Source organism: Thunnus maccoyii, chromosome 23 (assembly GCF_910596095.1).
Source record: "Thunnus maccoyii chromosome 23, fThuMac1.1, whole genome shotgun sequence".
Lineage (NCBI taxonomy): Eukaryota > Metazoa > Chordata > Actinopteri > Scombriformes > Scombridae > Thunnus > Thunnus maccoyii.
Window position 1 is genome coordinate 17,638,909 of NC_056555.1, and position 15,704 is coordinate 17,654,612.

The following is a 15,704-nucleotide window of genomic DNA, read 5'->3' on the forward strand; positions in this document are numbered from 1 at the left end:
AAATACAAATTTGGACACATTTTCTTATTCAAGTGAATGGGAAGGTGTGTCCAAACTTTTTGACTGGTATGTTGTTTTTTTTTAAAAGGTGAGGATAATCACTTAATAGTCCATTAAAAACAAGACTACAATATCATAACACAGTCAAACACAATGAGAATAAAATTGGTTAAAATAATCTTCTCTTTCTCAAACTTACTTCAAATGTGCTACAATCAAATGTGAATTACACCACTTCAGCCATATTTAGTATTTATCCTACAGTGATTGTTAAGCCATGTAAAAACACATTAAACATGTCAACAGCGGACTGCACACATTCTAGTGTATCATTAACCAGCCGTCTGTTGTTAACCATCGACAAACGGAGTCCCAGACAGTCTTACAAATGGGTATTTGGCTCATGATTGATTGTCAAGTGAAATGCCATCTCATTTCACCTCATTAGAAAGAACCAATCACATTACATTAGTGTCAATGCCATTGACACATGCTTGCAATATACCGCAATGGGAATACAAGTCCTCGCCGCCACCCCCCCCCATGCCCCAGGGGGCTGCAGTGTCAACAGCTAAAGTAAAGAGGGTGAAAAATATTGCTTGCCATTTATGGAGCTGAAACCAATATGCCTATTTTATTTGTTGGAGTGTGCTATGGAGCCCTAAAATGGACACATGGCAGTAAAAGGTTATCAGAGAATTCAAAAAACTGAAATTGGTTATGTTATGTGGGGCGGAGCAGGTGAACCCGAGTGCAGAGACTCAGAGGCAGATGACGTTTGAGGGATTTATTGTAATGTACTTCAAAAGGGGACGAGATGACCGGGGATGGCTGGAGAGGGCAGGAGGAATGGAGTTGGCAAGGTGGTGTGGTTGACGGGAGGTTGTGAGGGAGAACGAATGAGCAGGCGGATGAGCAGACAGGCTGGCAAGCAGGCTGGCAGGGATCCTGAAGCACGGGAGACAAACAGACGTTAATCAGTTGCAAACACGAGGAAACAAACTTGGAGAATATCAAAAAATAGCAAAGTGAGCCAGAGTATAGCTACCACACTAACAGAAGCAACAATCTGGTGATGAAATGCCAGGGTATACAGTATATTCGGGAGACGTAATGAGTGGGTGTATGACAGTTGTGTTGGCTGAGGAGGTGATGTGCTGATTGCAGGCAGGTGTGTAGGATCCAGGTAAGCGGGAGGAACACACACACACACACACACACAAACAGAGACAGAGACAAACCGGGGACATGGAACACAGGAGGAATGGGGAACACAGGAAAACATGATGGGTTAAACATTTAAAAAGTAGTGTAAAAAAATACTTTCTCCTGAACATCTAATAATTTGATAAAATAAATGAAACCTTTAAATGTATTTATTGAGTATTAGATCATTTTCATTTAGTACTCCATCTGCTCTAGCTAGCTAGCTAGCTAGCGTACATACAAACAGTAGCTAAACTTTCATTGGCTTAACTTTATGAAAGCTAACTCATTAGCTTAATTTTATCAAAGCTAACTTGGTTTGCTTTGATCTGCACAGTGAAATGCTTTAGCTACTGTCAGAGTTTATGCAGTGATGCTATAGCAGTATGAGGTATAAGGATAATTAGCATTACCTGCATGAGCTGGTTTTATGATGAAAATTAGCTGCAGCTAGGTAGCTAGCTGAAAAGACTGGTGCTCAGTGTGTTTTGCTAGTGGTGTTTTCAAGTAGTCTACCCACACTGTTCTCTCGATTGGTGCTGCAAGACCAAGTATAGAATGAATTCAAGAGTACAATAAATAAAGTTTTAATTTATTCAATTGAGGGTAAATGAAATAAAAATGTTGTTTGGCTTGCTGAAATGCTTTAGCTATTGTCAAAAGAGTTTATTCAGTGATGCAACAGCAGAACGCAGTATGTGGAATAATTAGCATTACCTGCATTAGCTAGTGTGGTTTTTGGATGAAAGTTAGCTGCAGCTAGGTAGCTAACTTTAAAGGCTGGTGCTCAGTGTGATTAGCTACTATAGAAAAGAATAAGCAATAGCTAGCTATCACACCTACACAGTCCTCTTAGTTTGTGAGCCAAGATAGAATAAATTGAAAAGTAGAAAAAAATGGTTTCAAGTTTTAATTTAGTCTATCAAATGATTATGGGTAAAGGAAAGAAAATACAAAGATTGTTAACCAACTGATTGGAGGTTAAATGAAAGTAAAAAGCTTTGCACTTTATTCTAATCATTAAGCTAACTATTATTTATTGACATATTCAGTCATATTTTTGACTCATCTGATAACCTTTTATAGCCTTTTGTCGGTTTCGAGCCTCCATAGTGTTCGAGTTAGGTTCAATGACATTATGTTTTTTTTTGTTTTCTTGAACCACGTCTACCTGTAATACACACATGCAAGATATGAAATCAGTTTAAAAAGCAAGACTAACTCTGCTCTGTGCAATTAAAAAGATTTTTCCCCCTGTTAGAACAGGATTACAACGCTGCTTCACACTCTTAAACAAAGGAGAAGGTCAGAGTATAATAAAGGCTTTTTGTAAATTTGAAATGCCCTCCTTCACTGCACATTCATATTTCATGTGATTCTGCCTTTTTACCTGAATCCCCCTGGCTCATTGTTTCAAATATTAAAAGATTGTGAAATCATTTTTGTCTGTAACACACTATTGATCCTGTGGAGAAGAGATTTGTGTTTTTTTTTGTTTTTTTTAAATTTTGCCCCCAGTGACACAACTCAGGTATAAGAAAAGGAACTGCACCATAGAGTCAATATTCAGGCTTCTGTGTCATATTCAAGGACACAGCAGCAGGGTGCAGATGTTTGCTAGGTCATTAGGGAGGGGGGTGTCATGATTTTTTATGTAGCTGCGTCTCATAAAAGCTACAGTAGAGGCTGGAAGAAGAGTCATTTATTTGTTGTGAAACACCAAAGTATGCACCCTGGCCAGACCCACTTTCTTTCACAGGGATTGATTGTTCCTGTCAACATCGTTTCCTCTTATAGTGACCAATCAGATTTGAACACAAGTTGTTAACGCACAAGATTAAACATTTATGTGAAGTTGAGAGTCTGTTTAAGACCCATAACCACTCCTCGTCTCCGACTTGTACTCTGGCCACTGACTTAGCGGAGGCAAAACATTTCTTCTGCCTCGTGTTTCACGTCCCATTTCTTTCCATTTTTAGGTGAATGCTATTTTTGCATGCAGGTGTGTGCTGGTGTAAAAAAGAGGGCTGTGTAAGCATGAGAGATGGAAAGTGTCGGTGTGTGTATTCAAAGTCTACATGTCTGTGTCTTCCTGATGCAAAAGGGGATGGGGGTGGAGGGTGACTGGGTGGGAGGGGGCTGCATCTGACTGCAGCTCGAGACTGCCATCTATGGGGACTGACAAGCTCAGATTATGGAGATCCAGCTTGATAAGACAAACTCACTGTAACTGTAAGACTTGAAATTGGGTTTTGCATCCATTATTGTACAGAATAAGAGGAGAGTGATTCATTGCTGATGGATAAAGAGCCAATAGCTCCCAAAATAAAACACCTGATTTGGGTAATATTTTATTTTGACCCACTAAGTCAATAATAAACACTATGACACAATATAATGTAGTTGTAAGCAGATAAAAGGACATTTGTCTATTAATGTATTTCATAACAAGTATATAAAGTAAATGAAGGATTGACAATGTAATATAACCTTTGTAATCACATGAAATATTTTATATCAATATGAAATATGATGCCTTTTAATTATACATTATATTCATAAAAATGATGATTTATTCATCTTTATAAATACTTCTTCTACTCTCCATGACAACTGAGCAAACCTTCATCACCATTCAGTGATGAAGGCCGTGAGATGCATCTGAAAGCCCTGAGAGTGGGCTTTGAGTTATTTCCAATAAAGACTGAACCTTCAACCAGACAACAGTCCTCAACATGTCTTTGTGAGTTTTTAACACATTTATAAACGGTTTTAAACCCACCAGCAATGTTTTATTAGATACCGGTAGGATTTTTTTGTGTGATATCATCATCATCAACCATTCGTTATGTTTGTGCAAAAGTTACAGATGCTTCATTTTTGGGGGTTATAATTGTAGACAAATACAGGAATAAACACTTAAAATGTACTTAAATCTGCTTACAACAACTTCATAGTGTGTTATAAATAAATAATGTTTCTATACTGCCAATAAAAGCTAACTGGGGGGGTTGAAGTAACAAATCATTTACAATCATTTCTTTCCAGCGAGGTTAAAATCTAACACTGAATGAAAAGCTTTGAGCAGATATTGGATTTAAATATTTTAAAGTATTTTCAGACATAAAACACGGAACATTATGCACCTGCACAATCTTATATACAGCTTGCACACAATGAATCAAAGAAAATCACTTGACTGGAAACATAAAACCGCTAGGATCTGGGTCCACCAAGACCCTCGTGATATGAAACACAGTTTTTTCAGTGCAGGATTATGGGAGGTTTCAGAGAAAAAGAATGAACCGCTTTTTCTTCAAATGCAAGCATGAAAGTCCAGATTTACAAAGTCACAGGTCTTTACGGCGGCAGACTGGTTAGTGGAGAACAAACCGAAAAAAGAAATTTCTCAGAATCCTGAACCACCTGGAAAAACTGAGAGCTTGTTTTTATCTGAACGCATGAGCGAGAGAATCATAGCTGTGGCTTGATTTATATATTTGTATATCAGTGCGAGCGTGTTGTAGAGAGAGGGACGTTTTATTTAGCTACCCTGTGTCCATTTCTCATTACTTGAGGATTACGTCTTGAGTCCTTTACAATAAGGCCAGCATGGAGGACACTAATCACAGTCTGTCAAATGCAGCTGTGTGGGGGGGAACAATGCCTTTAACTCTATAAAAACAGCAATTTTATTCAAACTATCAACTCGCTCTACTAAACAATTTTGACTACTGTACCTGCGCTGCAAATAGGCAATGACAGCACGATTGTGTAACTTAACAAAAGGCTGAACGTGTCCATTAGCTCCGAGATCGAAGTTTGGAAAAAAGCTAAGAGAAAGTTGAGAGAGTGCTGCTGTTTCAACACACACACACACACACAGAGAGAGAGAGAGAGACCTCTACCTTTTATTAGAGAGCTACTCTTAGACGGCCTTAATTATTCAGGATCTCTGAAAGTGGTGTCTTTATAGAGTAAAACAGAGTGGATGTGATAATGCAGAGCTCTCTCCTTCATCCTCCAAAAGGGCTTTGATGTCTTTTTCTCATCCAAAGGAAAAAAAAAAAAAAAAAAAGATTTTTTTTAAAGTTTGATACTGATGTCTGTGCAAAAAAAAAAAAGTGAATTTCTAACAGTGAAATAATCACTTCTGATATAAATAAGACTTCATCCTCTCGCTGGCCTTCTAGTGACTTCCTTTATGCTCGGATACAAACAAGCGTGTAAGTCCAGGAAATGTAGAGGTGACTCCCCACATGTAGCTTCAGGCAACATATCTCAGGTGTCCTCCTTTCAAAGTCAATGGGCTGCACAGTAAATCCAGTATAAAACCCCTCCGCTGGAAAAAAAAACGACACACACCTATAAAAAAAAGAGTTATTTTTCAGGCTCTACGTCTCAATCTGACTCCTAGATCCCAGACACGGTCTTCATTTCCTTTTGTGTCAAACTTGTCGGGTTCAATTACCTGAAGCAAGTGTTTCCCGCCGCTCGTGCGACATCTGTATCCTAATTACTCATAAATAGTCGGCGCCTGGTGCTCTGAGGCTCCTTGGATACGGTGGTGACGGCGCAATTAGTTCACAAATGAGCAGCTTATATTCGCAGCCGCGCAACGCTGAGATTATTCATCTCCCAGCGGCGGCGGCGGCGGAGAAAAAAAAAAAAAAAAAGCTACCAGACGCTTGCTCAGCACTCACCTCTCCATCCAGATAACCTCTGAACTCCCCACCGAACGCAGTGTTTCACATCTGCACACGCAAGCTCATGACATATATGGGTTTATACACAGAGTTTACAGTAGACTTTTATAAACAAAGCACATCATTTGGGAACTGCTGACATATGAATTAACCTCTGTACACACACACTGATGTATGCTTTTCCTTGGGAGGGTTTTTTGCTTTCTTTTGTTTTTTTTTAACCAATTTCCACATAAAAATGGCAGTTTTTGTAACATGTAGAGTGCAGAAAACGCTGCTCAGAGAAAACATGAGAGAGAATTATTATTATTATTATAAATAACAAATGGTTGAACTACTGTGTTTGTGCTAAAAACTCTCATTTTAAAATCAGATTTTCACCTCACAGGATAAAACAATGTGATTCAACAGAACTGCAGACTCAAAAAAAAAACCATAAAGTTGACAAAGAAGTCAGTTTACTGGAATGTTTAACGGCTTTCGGGAACATATTGTGGTGGACGCAGTTTGCTCAAGTTGGTGCATAAAAGTTCCAGTAAGTGGACTTTTTGTTTAACTACCTTGTTTCCTCAAGGTCAATAATGAACGACGTGAATCAACACGTCTATAAAACAGTTTCAAGAAAAACTGAACATTATACGCTACATTAAAGCAGTAATGTGTTCGTGGCAGTTGTATTAGAATGCATTGGTTTTAGCAATAAACTAGCAACAGAGTAAAAACACAAATGCACCTACTTATTTATATACACATAAATAACTTCAAGGTTTTCCGCTACATGAACAATATGTGGGCAGAGATGCTTTGGCTTCGTTGCAGCAGCAGCAGCAGCAGCAGCGGTAGTCTTTTTTTTCCTCAGTCTGCTCCTCAGGTCACCTTCAGCATCGAAGCGCCTCGAGGCTTCATCCAGACACAAGCCAACTGTCTCCGAGACGGAGAGTCCCCGTAGGCCCGTAATCCTCCACCTGAGAGAATTGCGGTAAAGTGGATCCTCTCTCTGATGGTCTGGGAGGAGTTACGGCTGTGTTGTTTATCACGGCGAAGGTAGGCGTCATGTATATTCAAGACAAATGACACTTGACATTCCCTTTGACAGCGCTTCATATCCCCGAGTGCTCGTTACGCACAAATGGAGCTTCTTGAGTTGTGAGCGAGCATACGTGCACTTTTCTTCTGAAAACAAATCAGCTTCATTTTCACTAAGATGAATGCTTGAGGCAATCATAGCTAAAAAAAAAAAAACTATACTAATATATTCACCTGACGATTCAGTCTTCAGAGCGAGACAATTTTCCATATTCTCAGAGTTTTCAATTTTAGCATTAGAGGCGTAATGACATCTATTTTTCATTTAGATCTGCCAAGGACAGCAAAGTCAGATGTTGTAGCGCTTGAATAATTGTCTATTGGATAAAGGAAGCACTGCTCAATATACCGCAGAAGAATTGCAGACATGAGCTCAGGAAGACTAGATTCAATTATGTTGATTCATTTTAAATGAGTGGAAAGTGTATCTGTGACAGAGAAGTCAATATCAGAAGTATCCTCTCATTTTTACCTTGAGCTTCCTGGTTAACGTATCCAAATAAAAGTGATTTAATGAGAGTCGTTTCAAGCTTCGATGTGCTGAAAACTACAAAATGTGGAATTTTTGGGCTTATTACTCTGTTTATGACAGTGAGAAGCGACCGGTTACATTCACTGATGGACCACTAGGATATCTGGGGGGGGGGGGGGGGGGGGGGGAGTGGGAGAGGATGCAGCTGGTGAACAGGAACAGGTGTTGTAGGTATCCATATCATTATGGTTTGTAGAAGGGCTGGGCTGTTTGTTTTTGTATGATGTGTAAAATGTGAAAAATCAAGTTATTACAGTATGCACAAAAAGCGTATAATTAGTCAAAAAAACTAACATAGATGATAGCTGCTACATTCAAATCATGAATCTACCCAAAGCTGGAAAAAAAAAATAGATTTTTAATTTTTCTATTTGGCCACATCGCCAAAACCCTAGTTTGTATTTTTTGTTTATTTAAAAGGGTGCATCAAACAGTCAGAAAAGAATTTGGCTCAAAACATCATTTGCAATGCAGCCACTTGCAGCTTTTATTGAATGTACTAAGAGAGACTCATTGTGCATAAATAGCAGGTCTTATGCATTTTCTCCCAAGTTTTCTCTTCAAATTCTATTACTAGAAGAGATTAGATGTTCTGATCTGCGTTTGTTGCAAGAGGAGCTTGTTTACAGCGTTTTCTGGCAGCAGGAAATAAAAAGTTTTGGGTGTGTTGGTAGAAAAAAAAAGACAAATAAACTTTATTAATCCCTGGAGGGTCATCATCACACTCCTTTATGATAACAAAGTTTGTCAGTACCTTCCCAAAGTGACACAAAGACCATTACAAAAAGTTTTATCTGCCACCTCCATGGTTAGGGTTAGGTTTGGTTTAGTTTAGTTTAGTTGAGTTTTGTTTAGTTTAGTTGATTGTGGTCAAAACCAGATATGGACACTTGGTAGGAGAGGAGATGCAAACAGTCGTCTCTTGTGTCAAAGTCACAGTTTGTGGGATCATCCATCCAACACAATGTTCCTCCTGAGGTGACATTCAGACCTAAAACAGCCCTGCATTAACAAAAAATGAGCCTGAAGGCTTATGAGGTGCCAAAACACTGCACAGCAATTTATAATAATATAAGGAAGGATTTTACAACTGTTTCAGCTTCGATCACAAGGAAAAACAGCAAATGTTGAGCCAGCTTCAACTCTTTGCAGGAGTTTTCTACATCAACTACATGTTCAGTGCTGAAGTGAAGTGAGAACAGTCTCATAACGTTGCACGTCTCACCATCAACACAACCACACAACAGCAAACAACACGAGCGTCCTCCTCCAGATGCAAAACCGTCGACCAAACAAGTTTGATTTCCTCTTTGCACCGAGAAACAACTGTACACTGATTGCACTGCATATTGTTGAAGCTGCAAACTATTCTTAGTGAGAGAGAGTGGGCGTTTTGCCCTGTTTCTGCAGGGCTTTCACAGTGGGATGAGCATAGCTGAGTGTCTGGCATGTTGAACGCACACACACACACACACACACACACACACACTCTGGCACACACATCTACAAACAAAAGCATAGCAAATTGCATCTATTCACACACAAGTCTTTTCACATGTTCTCAAAAACACACACACACACACACACACACACAAACACAGCCTTACTCTTTCTCCAGAAGGAGAAGACGCGGCCCTCGATCCTGCTGTAATTGCCGGTGCCCTTTGCTACACCCGCAGAGCCTTTGACTGCCTCCTTGACGCGCTAACTCGCTTATTAAACGCCGACAAACGGGCGAACCTCCTCCTCCTCGGCTCCCGATAAAGCTTCCATACCGGCAGAAAGCGATGGAAGGATGTATAGATCCAGAGACGTGAGGTAAGGACTTAAAAGTTGAAAACAAGTTTCCATGAAGAGCTGAACTGTAGGGAGAGAAGAAATGTCAGAGGATAGGTTATGAGTGATGAGTGTGTGTGTGTGTGTGTGTGTGTGTGTGTGTGTGTGTGTGTGTGTGAGAGCTAAAGCACCTGGAGGCTGAGAGTGAACTTTTTACTCTCATTTCCCACCTAACTGTCATGCACGTTTTAGGGGCCAACTTTTGAAATGTCACAAAAAGTAAAATATGAATTCATCCCGGAGAAAGGTTAGGATGCATAAATTCATTTCCTGAACAGACAAAGAGAAAAAGGAATTGCACCCATAAGAAAAATAAGAGGAAGTTGTTTAGGAATTGATTAGTATTGAGGAGGTTGTTAATGTTCTCTTTTCCAGATGTTTACCATATTTCATGCTGCCTGAAGATAAAAATAACAAAAAGTGCTTGGCTAATGCTCGAGTAATTGCCAAAAAACCCACAATGGGATGTTGAGGTGGGCAGATATTTCATATTAAATGACATTTCAGACTGCCCAAAGCCACTTCTGCCCTGAAATTGGATCATTTTTCTATCACAAAAAGAGATTTTGGCCTAAAGTGATGTTATAATACCGAGGGCAAATACATCAACATTTGCTTTTTCCTCGTCATTTCTTCCAGTTTTCTACATTACAACTTGTAAAAAATAATATTTGGACGAGGCTTACGCAGCTGTACTCGCTGGATTGTAACACAGGCAGCAGAGATTGCGAGAAATCGCATTAGCCAGTCATAGCCTTCATATCCCGCTCAGGCATTACTTCCATCTAATTTGTCTGTAATTAGATGACCAGGATTCATCCTACTGGGTGATTAATTACTCATAAAGATGATGAGACCCCTCCCCTCCTCCCCTCTTTCCCGCCCTCCCAGGTAGTAACCATGGCGATGAGAGTGGAGCAAGCGCTCATCTGTGGGAGGAGATGTAGGATCGACATGAGTGCACACACACACACATATATGAAAACAAACACACACTAAAAAGGTGCATATTTAGATACATGCCCCCCCCCCAATCTGATGCAAATCAATTAAGATCAATTTGAACATGATAAACAAACTGGTTTTATATGATTCGACTCATTTAAGTAAAAACCTTCACTTTTTATCTAAAGTTTAGAAAAAATGCCTACTGCTACCGCGACAATAGCAAACAATGGGCAGTGATACACAGGGCAGCTTTTGGCAGTGGTGGTCGGTGATTATTTACCTGGCTTCTGTTTACAGTCTAGCAACGTTGTTGTTTAGCTTGGTGCGCTGAGCTTTGACTCCAACAATAGAAGAATGTACTATATACTCAGCAGTTTCATCAGAAAAAAGCCAGAAACACGCTCCGTCCAACAGCTCAGCTTGGCTACGATACTTACTCTTTTCTCACCAAGCAGAACCTCTAGCAAACAAAACAAACGTTGGATATAGAAAAAAATAAATGTAAACATTCAAATTCAACCTCAAAGGATAGGTTCAGACTTTTTCCGAGTCTGTCTTAAAACAACAGTCAGGTGCCCGTATGAGCTATAAAAGAGGTTTTTGCTCGCGGTAATCGTTCTTCCTGCTAATGCTGGCTATTAAAAGATCCCCTTCAAATGTGCTTACAGTGTAAAGTGATGGTGGCCAAAATCCACAGTGCTCATTTTGTTAAAAAAAATGTACTTAAAGGTTTATCTGAAGCTAATATGATGTGTCAGCAGTCCAAGTTAGTTAAATCAAGTGGATATCTTCCAAAGTTATTTTCTGCTTAGAATAAAATTCCCTCTTTTTGATTCCCTGGACAGTGTTTTGCTGTTGAGCTGCGGTGGAAGGATAATAAACAAAACTGGGAATTTGGCACTAAAAAAGGTATGTACTTAGTTTGACTCGTTTTGACTGCTGAGACTTCATATTAGCTTCAGATAAACTTTTAAATACTTTTTTTGCACTGAATAAGGACTGTGTATTATGAAGGGATCTTCTGATGGTCAGTATGAACAGGAGGGATGATTACAGCAAGAAAAATCTGTTTTAATGTTTATCTCGGCACCTGAATATTATTTTAAGACAGACATGAAAAATTGCAAACCCATCCTTCAATGCTAAACATGAATGTAATCATTCCAGTTTTTCATAAACATACTGTAATAACAATACTGTCTTCACATTCTGCTTTTCTGCTTAATGCCTTAAGGCCTTCTGCTTCTGTGATAGTTACAGCAATGCTAATATACAACAGTGCAGCCTACAGTTTAGTTTTACCATACAGTCATACTATAGAGCGCTCCTTTTTTGTGGTGTTGCTGTCATCTGCTGGACTGGACCAGTGCTGAGACTGTGGTGATGGCTGTATGCATACAGTCCATGGTCCTATGCAGGATGCCATATGATGGCTGGATGTAAGAAGGAAGAAGTGCGGACCACAATCTGTCCCCCTCATGGTAAATGGACTGCACTTATATAGCACCTTTCTAGTCTCACTCACTTTTACACTACAAGCCACATTCATACATTCACACACACATTCATACGATGATGGCGCAGGTTGGCACCTATGCAAGGTGCTCATCAGTAGGAACTAATCATTCACACACACACACATTCACAAGCAATCTGTGGTTCAGTATCTTGCCCGAGGACACTTCGACATGTGGACTGGAGGAGCCGGGAATCGAGCCAAAGCCGATAATATTGATAGCACAGATATTTCACTTAATTTGTATTCTTTAAAGAGTGGAGTAGAGTGATTAAAAGTCTCTGCTTCTCTAACGATAAGCTACAATTAGCGATAGCATGAGAAATGCTAACAGGGACAGCCGGGACAGAGGCTAAGCTCGGGTCTACTGCACTGAGCTTAGAGGCTCACCTGTTTTGCGAAGGTATGCAAATGAATTTCACTGTGCCACTTTAGCAAACCTGGTTCCAGACCTGGCTGCAGAAACAAGTCACCTATAGAAGCTGACATTATTATCCTACATAGCTAGCTAGCAACCTAGCAAGAAATACAGTGACAGAAAAATGGACACAGATGCAAAGTTGCTTTGCTGTTTTTGTAGAGTTTTTACTCAGATAAACTTACACATAATTTAGTTTGGTGGTGGTTTTGTATCAACGACACCGTATCTCTGACTCCTGTATGGGTTTTCTGTGACAAATTGGTTAATATTTATACCTCTAACACACACAAACCTTGTGCACCTCCACACACTCGCACATCCACTACAAAGAATTATCTGTGCATATAAAAGCGTGTGTCACTTCATACACCAGCGCGAGCTAAAAGCCTCTCCTTTGCCCAAACACCGAGCTATAACAGTCCATTAGGAGCTATGCAAATGGCAACATCTGGCGCACGTCGGCATCCATCAGACACACACACACACACACACACACAATAAACACACATAGTGTACACACGCCGAGTAACAGTTGGATATTTGAGCGGCATCTCATCCCAACACTGCAGGAAACTACTTGTGAAGTCAAGATGCGATGAGAGCCTCCTATCACTTCTAACCCCCACAGCTCTAACAGATGATGCGGTGATATATGTACAAACATGCTGACACGCAAAGGCGCAATATTATGGAAATGAATGGAGATGGCTGACCGTGCTGTATGCAAGAGGCAGCGACGGAGAGAGTGAGACATAAGCGTTTAGATTCAGATGCCTCGGAGGGATCTCGAGGGAGCGGTTATGGTTGGAGTGCAAAGCAAATACTGAAGTGTTTGCTTAGCAAGAAAACATTACCGCTGAAAGCATAGTTATTTAACAGATATGTGTATTTGTGTGTGTGTGTCTGTGTGAGTGTGTGTGTGCAGCAGGCAATACACCAGATGACAGAGCTTTGGGGGGGGAGGGAGTGGATGCAAAATGAATTCTGAGCAGCTTAGTGCAAAATTTGAATACAGATGTCTGTTGTTTGTGAAGACAACTTTTTTCATTTTGTCTTGTCTAGCTTGTATGTCTTTTATGATCCATGACAACATGCCGAAAACAGGATTTTTAAGAATATAAATTTGTAGAATTTGAACATTAAATTACTTTTGCAGACATGAGTACAAACACGGATTATCTCTGAGAATTTCACAGGAAATAGAGGGAGATTTCTTCTCCGCAGCTCAAATAAGAAAGAGGTTGCTGTTCATAAAGCGGACGCAGGGGCTGACGGCGGAATGAGGGGAAAAAAGCGGATAGAAAAAAAATCACTTCCAGCATGTGTATTCTTTTCAGCAAACTGAGAGAGAAAACAAGAAAAAAATCAAGAAGCAAAAGAAGGTTATGATCTTCATTCCTGGTGTGTGTGTGTGTGTGTGTGTGTGTGTGTGTGTGTGTGTGTGTGTGTGTGTGTGTGAAGGTCTGATGACACACTGAAGTATCTTCTGACACAGGCTGAGACAAGCTCGTGTTCAGTGATGTCAACAGGGGTCAAGCTAAGGTTGCGGTTACACAGGTCTGTCATGTGATTCCCCCCCAGAGAGAATGTGAGTGGGTTGGTGTGAGCTTGCATAATCTGTATGGCTTATATATATATATATATATATATGTGTGTGTGTGTGTGTGTGTGTGTGTGCATGTGTCTAACACCCATCTGTTTCGGCAGCACTAAAAAAGCACTTCTACCAGCGAGTTAAAACGATTTGCCATGCTATGACACGGGCCAGAAGCAGTTGAGTAATAGTGCCAGCTGCTTGGTGAGTCAGAAAACGTTCTACAGATGCTTAGACCTTGTTTCCATACGTTACAATATCAACTCTCAATCCCCTAATTATGAAAACCACAAATTTCCCCTCTACTGCAATGTGATCTCTCTCCTACTACCATATACTCTCCCAGGAAAGCTGCAATGAGGCATGTCAAATGAGAAAACATACAAGCAGACTTACAAATGCGTCATGAGGATATGTATCCATCACTGCTCTGTGAAACATTGTGCTGACCTTTGAATTTAGTTCTTGCATTATTCAACATTTACTCGATAAAAAGGGACTAGCAGAGACCTTGAAATCTTCTGCTCTACTGACAGAAGTAACAGGATTTAGAGATAAAAATGAAACTTAAATGCGGAGATGAGGACTGGATCGCCACAACTCCTATGACTTTTCTTGTGTGTAGCTAAATATTCGCTCCATTTCGAGGTGAATGTGTTATCCGCACGTGTGAGAAAGGAGTCTTGTCACAGTCTTGAAGGATGTTTCTAAAAGCTGGAAAAGACAGCAAGAGAGAGAGAGAAAATCCAAATAACAACCGAATGACCTGAGGGGTGTGCTGGTGATTTCTCAGGCTTTCAAATGAAGAGATAGAAGTGTTTGTAGCTGTGTTTGTGTGGTAAAAAAAAAAGACACTTTTTGGAGTATGACCTTCTTTCAACCCGGCGAAACAGTAGCCACAGCAAAGGTTACGGAAATGCAGTATTCATCGAACGATAACAGCCCGCAGCCATTTGACATTATTCAGAAAACTTTTCACTGCGAGCTTCTAAGAAACGTCTACCTTTCCATTCTCACTTTCTTTAGAGCCAAGGCCTGCCTGCTTGCCTCTGTGTGTGTGTGTGTCAGATGAAATTAGGAATGCACTACTTTCTCCAAATCAGATCTGCTGAGAACAGCACCTCTACTTGATTGAATCCCAACCCAAATTTCACTTCCAAAGGACACAACTGTGCCACAGACAGAAAGGGGCCAGCAGCGTGGTCTTGCTGGAAGGCTCCCAGGCGTAATTGTGAATCCAGGTTTTGATGAAAAAAAAAAAAAAAAGGGAGCAAGCTCATTTGACTTTCTATGGAAAAATAAAAGTTTAAAAACATTTTAAGCTACAATAGACCTGCCTAATCAGCCGTAATTACAAGAAGACTACGAGTCTAGAGCCAGGATAGCAGCTCTGTGTACTCGGGCACAGTGGTGCTTTGAGCTAAATGTTAACGTCAGCATGCTAACATGCTTATAATGACAATGCAAACATGCTGATGAGCCATGTTTGCTATCCTAGTTTAACATATTAGCATGCTAACATTTCTTAATTAGCACAAACACTATGGGAACACTATGTACCGCTGATGGGAATGTCATTATTTTTGCAGGTATTTAGTCATAAACTAAATAACTGGACATATTTTGACCTGATGATGGTGCTACAGAAAAAGTTGATACAATTAATCCTGAGGATAACAACCATGTTTGTACCAAATTTCATTGCAATTCGCTCAATAGATGTTAAGATATTTCACTTAAAACCAAAATGTGAACCTCATAATGGCTCTAGATGATGACCAAAGTCATTGTGATACATCCTCTGGGAACCATGAATGTCTTGTGCCAATTCATCCAGTAAATGTAGTGATATTTCACTG

General features: G+C 40.0%; 1 protein-coding gene and 1 long non-coding RNA gene across 9 annotated transcripts in view; both read right to left on the bottom strand.

Moving 5' to 3' along the window:
* magi2a (membrane associated guanylate kinase, WW and PDZ domain containing 2a) overlaps positions 1 to 15,704 on the bottom strand; it is a 235,785-nt gene that overhangs the window by 186,873 nt on the left and 33,208 nt on the right. The gene's annotated exons all lie outside the window — the stretch shown is intronic.
* LOC121891186 lies at positions 773 to 5,248 on the bottom strand. The gene is made up of 2 exons (XR_006094052.1): positions 5,115 to 5,248; positions 773 to 948 (listed from the first exon to the last, which is right to left on the bottom strand). It is a non-coding gene; the product is annotated as an uncharacterized LOC121891186 (long non-coding RNA).